This window comes from Onychomys torridus, chromosome X, assembly GCF_903995425.1.
Source record: "Onychomys torridus chromosome X, mOncTor1.1, whole genome shotgun sequence".
In the NCBI taxonomy this organism is placed as follows: Eukaryota; Metazoa; Chordata; class Mammalia; order Rodentia; family Cricetidae; genus Onychomys; species Onychomys torridus.
The window spans coordinates 103,868,732-103,875,636 of record NC_050466.1 but is presented as its reverse complement, the minus strand read 5'-3'; the positions used below and the strand labels follow the sequence as shown (position 1 = coordinate 103,875,636).

Sequence of the window (6,905 nt, the reverse complement as noted above, 5' to 3'; positions counted from 1 at the left end):
GAGGCCGGATTTAAAAGGGACGGGGGCCCAAATGTGATGTGGTCTCAGACTAGTAGCATTGTCTGGTAATAGGTGGCCCGGGCATTGCTCAGCCATCGTTTGGGCGGCTGGTGAACAATGCTCTCTAGCGCATGGGGAGCAATGATGGTCAGGTGCAGCCCCAGAGTAAATTTGTCCGCGTCTCTCATTAAAGTAGCCACTGTTGTCATTGCCCGGAGGCAAGTGGGCCATCCTCTAGCCACTGGGTGGAGTTGTTTGGATAAGAAGGCGACGGGCCTTTTTCAGGGTCTGAGAGCTTGTGCTAGTACACCAACCGCCACCCCCTTTTTCTTGTGGAGGTATAGGGTGAAGGGCTTACTCACATCAGGAAGGGCGAGGGCAGGTGCCGACAGGAGTGCCTTCTTCAGCATCTCGAACGCTGTCTGGTGTTTCTCTTGCCAGAAAAAGGGGTTCTTTTCCTGAGCCAGAACTGCTGTGGGTTTTAAGGTGACCACAACGGGTGGCTGTTCTACTGCCAGTCCAGGTCCCCCCATCTCTGCCCAAGCCTCCGGGAACCTGTGGGTCCATTTTTCATTTTCCAGTCCTGTGGGGACCATAGTCAGTTGGGCCGCGGGGATGGTGGTCCCATATAGCCGATATTTCTCTGTTGCTGGGAGTTCTTTCCCCAAGTTGACTGTTCTCTGAGTGGTCCAGGGTCTCTCTCTATTCCCATTGGCCCCTTGGACTAGAGACTTGCGGGAAGATAGTGGCCCGAGTGGTTGTTGTATGGCTGAAAAGACTGCCCCCATATCTATTTCAAAGTAGACTGGGGTCCCCTCCATTTCAAAGGTTACCTGGAGCTCAGGGAGGGGTTCCGAACCCTGACTTTCTCAGTCCTCAAGGGCCAAGACTGACTGGCCTCGTCCTCTTTGTTTTTTTTTTATAATAAACCTTTTTTGTTTCCTTGACTAAATCTCTCAAACTCAGTTCCTGCAAACCATCTAATCTCTGTAACTTGCGTCTTATGTCTGCAGCTGACTGTCCTATAAAGGCCATCGCTACCGCCCCCTTCTGTTCTTCAGACTGTGGATCGAAAGGCGTATACTTCCTGTATGCTTCTATGAGCCTTTCAAGGAAGGCAGAGGGGGTTTCGTCAGGCCCTTGGAGAACCTCACCTACCTTAGCCAAATTAGTGGGCCTTCTGGCCGCCACACGGAGACCCGCCATTAGAGTCTGGTGATAGAGGGACAGATGTTCCCTACCTTCCGGGGTATTTGGGTCCCAGGTTGGTTGTCTCAGTGGGAAGCGCTCATCAATCAGGGTTGGGAGTTGAGTCGGTCGCCCATCTGGCCCAGGGACTAGTTTCCTGGCTTCCGGGAGAATGCGCTCTTTCTCTTCCGTAGTGAAGAGGATCCCCAGGAGCTGCTGGCAATCGTCCCAAGTAGGTTGGTGGGAATACATGATGGAATCTAAGAGACCTGTTAATCTGGAGGGGTCCTCAGAAAATGGAGGGTTATTATTTTTCCAGTTATACAAGTCAGAGGAGGAAAAGGGCCAGTATTGGAGAGTGGGCATGTCATCCCCTGCCCCATCATTGACCACTCCCCCAATGGGGCGCAAAGGCAGTGTGATAGCCAGGGGTGTCTCATCCGGGGGCCTTGCTCTCCTCTGGCGAGTTCCCTGTGCTGGACCCGACGGGGAGACCAAGAAAGACTCGGGCCCAGTCTCTGCCGGTGGTCGTGGTTCAGGCCAATAGGGAGGCGGCCGCGGTGGTGGCGGGAAGTCTAAGGCAAATGAAATGAGGTCATTCTGAGATTCAGGTACGGGGGGGTTGAAGAGGGGATGGAGTCAGTAATGGAGTCCATTGGGAAGGTTTGGTCACTAGAATTGGAGCAGGAGTTAGTGAAGGCGCTATAGGAGCAGTCAGGAAGGGTCAGACCCACTTAGGAGGGTCAGTCACCAGATCTTCCCATACCCAAATGTAGGCCTGCTGGTCTGGGTGTCCATGCGAACCTGGAATGAAAATCTTTTGTTTGACTGCCCTGATTATATTAAGATCAAAAGTACCATCTACTGGCCACCAGACTCCGAAGGTGGGCCATTCAGACGAACAGAAAGTCTGCCATTTTTTTTCTTTTTTACCCAAACCGCCAGGTTCAATGCGCAGTCCGTCACTGCCGACCAATGAGAGAGGGTTAGGGACAAAGGGGTGGAGGCAGACTTGGCGGCCGACTGTCCCATTCTGAACAAGTATAAACAGACACAGAAGGACACAAAAATCGAGACATAACACACAAACAAGACAAGCCGGCAAAATGGTAGGGAAAATGAAGCCAAAAAAAATTGTCTATTGGCCCGGGCCATCTGAAAAATCTCCTAGACAAAAGGGAACCAGACGGGGCCCCTGTCTCAGGGTCCCCACACTCCAGAGCGTCCTCCAGAGCTGCAGCCTGTGGATTCAGGACACGTCTGTCCCCCACCGTCCAAGGGTCCTCATGGGCCGCTTGAACAGCTGCTTCCCCGCCGACTCATCATCATCCTTACCAATCTCGGTGGGAACTCCAAAATGTTAGGGTTGGCATTCAAAACAGAGAGCTCCACTCCGATATCGGGTCATAAATGAAGCTTTATTTTAACACGAGCTCGTGGGGCACCAGCACGAGGAGTAGCTGGTGACCCCGAGTTTGAGGCTCACAGGCCTTTTATGAGGCAGTTCTACCAGGGCAGGGGAGTGGGGTCACCCCGAGTGCAGACATCTGGACGCCAGATGTCTCTGCGGTCTTTCTCAGAGTCTGGGTGGGTAAACGAATTCCAAGCTTATCTAGCAAGGGGTTATTTGGCAAGCATTCTTTTTAAGCAATTTATCTTGCAAACACAACTGCAGGGGTCATCCTGCAAGCATCCTGTTAGCAGAGCATGATGGGCTAACTTTTCTGGTATGGGGCGTGGGGGCAGAGTGCAGTATTTTCCACTGAATCTGCAATTAGCAGAGCTAGTGTGTGTGTGGGGGGGTTTGTTTCCCTTACAATGGCCCTTTCACTTTATGTGGGTATTTAGAGCTATGCATTTTCCTCTTAGCACTGCTTTCATGGAGTCCCCTAAATCTGGGTATGTTGTACATTTGTATTTGTTGAATTCTAGGAAATATTTAATTTCTTTCTCTATTTCTTCCTTGACACATTGGTGATTCATTTGGGCATTATTCAGTTTCCATGAGATTGTAGGCTTTCTGTAATTTTTGTTGTTGTTGAAATCTAACTTTAAGCCTTGGTGGTCTGATAAGATACAGAAGGTTATTTAAATTATTTTGTTTCTGTTAAGATTTACATTGTGACTAAGTATGTCGTCAAGATACTGTGCAAGAGAAGCCAGGATCTTATTTAATAGTTCTTTGCATTATCCTTTATTCTTGAGGGATGTCATGAGAAACCAACCCCCCCTCTAAGCTGAAAACCACAGTCTAGGTCACATTACAATCCAAGCAGTAGCATAGGGTTCTAGTGGAAGAAAAGTATAGAAACACCCCAATCCAGGCTGAATACCTTTAACTCAACTCTTCCCACTTATGTACCCTTATTCACCACCCAAGTCCATCAGTTGAAATACTCTGACCTCCAAGGGGGCAAAAGCAGCAGGAGCAGACAGTGGCAGGAATCAATGATACCACAGAGCCTCAGGCTACAGCTTCTGGTGACCAAGATAAAATGCCTGTGAGGACAGGGACTGCTTTTGGAAGGCCAACAGTGTCATCAAGAACATGAGATGACCAGAGTGACAAGGTTTTGAAACAATGTGGATATATTTGAACCTTAGAAAGGACAGATTTTAGAAGATGAATTTCCCATGCCCGTTAAGGGCTTCCTCATCCAGGAAAAGATCCTTCTATTCATGTGTTTATCAGAGGTCATGCTGTTTCCCTTTCTACCTGGTATAAAATAACTGATCACTCCCTCAAAGCTTTTCAAACCACAATTGAGTTTCCCATTCATTTTGGTCCCCCAAGCAGTACTACTTATTAGTGGCCTGTAGACTCACTCCCAATTACTCCCTTGGGGGGTAAAAAACAAAACAAAAACAAAAACAAAATTCCCCCTAGGCTGGCCCCAATTAAGTCAGAATTAAAGTAAAAAGACTGGCAGCCTCTTGGAGACTAAAAGAACTTGAGAGACTAAATCTACCTTTCCAAGGATAGGGGATTTATTCAGATGATGTTTGGGAATTCATACGTACCACCACAGGATAAGAATAAAAAGGTAGACATCTCACTCTTCCTTGTATCTTTCTCTGCTGCCTCACTGTCACTACATTTCTGCTGAATGGAGCCTCAAGCACTAGTCACACAGGTAGCCGCTTGGTATCATCAGAACACATGAAAACTTCCCCATTCAAAATCAGTAGCCACATCTCTGGCTGCAATGGTGATTCTCCAGTTACTTCAATACTTTAAAAGACTGCAGCAGCATGCAAAACAATTCCATTTCATTTTTTTTTTTAAGTTAAGATGCCGGGCTGTGGTGGCGCATGCCTTTAATTTCAGAACTGGGGAGGCAGAGGCAGGCAGATCTCTGTAAGCTGGAGGCCAGTCTGGTCTCCAAAGCGAGTTCCAGGAAAGGCACAAAGCTACACAGAGAAACCCTGTCTCGAAAAAACAAAACAAACAAACAAACAAAAAAGTTAAGAAAGGTCTTCAGGAGATGATGAGTTTCATTTTTTATCTGGATAGAGGTTTTATTTGCTCTTGAATGTTCCGGGGTGGAGACTAGAAGAAAGCACAGCATGTGGAGGTCTACTCAGTGTGGTCGTCTCCCTCATTCTCATCTTCACCATCCACCTGCAGAACTGAACTTAGAGACTGGACTCTCCTCAGATTTCTTTGGCTCAGGTGCAGATCTGGAGTCTTGATCTTTTTTGCCATCTTTCCTATCCAACTCCTTCCAGTGGTCTTTTTTCCCTCCTTCTCCAGGACCATGACTGGAGTTCCCAGTTTGGCCTTTTAGGACATTCACCCCATCTATTTTATTTTCATCTTTCCTTGATGGTCTGTGCTCAGAGGGCTGACTTGGAGCCACCTTCTCTCCAGCACTTATAGGAGATTGCTGCTCTCTGAGCTCTGAGATCGAGCAGGAGGGTTAGAGCTTTGCTTCACCCAAGCATTCTCCTTTGGTGGAGGGGCTGGCGTTACCTGTAGAGGCTGATCAGGTTTAGGAGGTTTGGAAGTTGGAGAGTGACAGTCTTCTTCTTTATTGAGGATTTCATTTTCTAGAGACTTCTCACTCTCTCTCCTTCCTGGATTTCTTCCAGATGTGGCTGAGGCCCCAGTCTGAGATGACTCACTTCTGTCCTTGACCGCTCTCTTGCCTGAGTTTCTTCACTTCGTCAATTTGGGTGTCTCTTCCGTGGCTGGCAGAGGAATCATCTTCCTTAGGAGTACTCCGAGGCTTTAGATTCAGTTTGGGTCTTTGAGGTGCCTATAATTGTCCCTAGAGTAATCATCCCTGGAGTTCCATGATCGATCGTCCCTTCTGTCATACCAGTCTTCATAGAGGTCCCCACCTCCTCTGTAGTCATCATCCCTAAGGTACCCACTACCAAATTCTCTTCTGCCACTGCCTATCCTGGAGTCATAGACTCGATCATAGTCTCTGCTGCCTTGGTCATCATATCGATCCCCGCCCCCATAGCGGTCCATATCTTGGCATGGGCCATCCCCGTACCTACCTGGTATCCTTCCCAGTATGGATCTGAATTGTAACAGTCTTAATACTTGTCTCCAAAACTATCATCACGTCTTCTAGGTGGGTAGTTATGAAAGCTGTCGGTGGCGGGATGGGCCCTCCAGTCTGTGTCTGTTTTGTCAGAATCCCGATTTCTGTCTCGACCAAAATACTGATCATCCTGGTCTTTATCCTGTGCTTGATCAGCAAAGTCCACTCAAATTCTTCTGTTACCTAGAGACTCTTCATTGAGACTCAGAACACTGAGCAGAGAATCCAGGTCCTCAAATTCTACACAGCCAAAGCCTTTCAACCTGTCAGTACTGCTGGGTTCATGTGGGAAGTGTACAGCGCTGATATTTAGTCCTCTAAAGAATTCCTTAATGTAGTCTTCTGTCACATCATAGGGCAGGTTTCCTTGGAAAGCAGGGTAAGGTAGCGATTTGGGAAGATGGCAGATGGCTCCAGTTGATATTGGGTTCCCAAGCAGTTCATGGAGCAGTGAGAAAGATGGATCCAGTCAATTGGAGGTGCCCTGTACTCATCCTTACTGTGTTTCAGGTTGTTGACACATCTTCCAGATAGTCTGTTTCATCAGCCCAGCTGACTGACTTAGGGACATAGGTGCTTCCTCCACCAGTACCCCGATCCTCAGCTAGAAAGTCTGTTAGGGAGATGGTCTTCCCCTTCTTATTCTTCTTTTTTGCTGAGGCCGCCATGTTGGGAGAGGAAGAGAGAAACAAAACTAAGCAGTATTGCCATCAATTAATTTAATTTAAGTTAAATGTTTTTATTCATCTCTTAACTATTAGTTCTTTCCTGGTTATTCAGGTGGAAGCCTAGATTACTGATGGTGATAATTCTCTCCTTGAATACTAATGTTGATACTTATAACTTTCTACCGAAGCACTGCTGTAGTGTAAGTTTTCTCAGGTTGTCTTTTCAGTTTTTCTCATCAAAGCCATTTCTAATTTTCCATTGTTATTTTCTTTATGCTCAAAATGATCTGCAAAAGATACAGTATACATTCGTTCAAAGATTTGGAATGAAGATAATCAAATCTTCCCAGTAACTACAAAGAGCTTGAATGTAGAACATGTTATGTATTTATCTTCCTTGACACAATAATGTAGATGGAGAGGTTCTCTCCAGCTCCTGCCAAGCCTCGGCAGTCCTACAGCCCATTTATAAAATAGACACACAGACGCTTAT

General features: G+C 47.1%; 1 pseudogene; it reads right to left on the bottom strand.

Annotated features, from left to right (window-relative positions):
• Positions 1-4,765: 4,765 nt before the first annotated feature.
• Positions 4,766-6,426, bottom strand: LOC118574517 (annotated as a pseudogene).
• Positions 6,427-6,905: the final 479 nt, after the last annotated feature.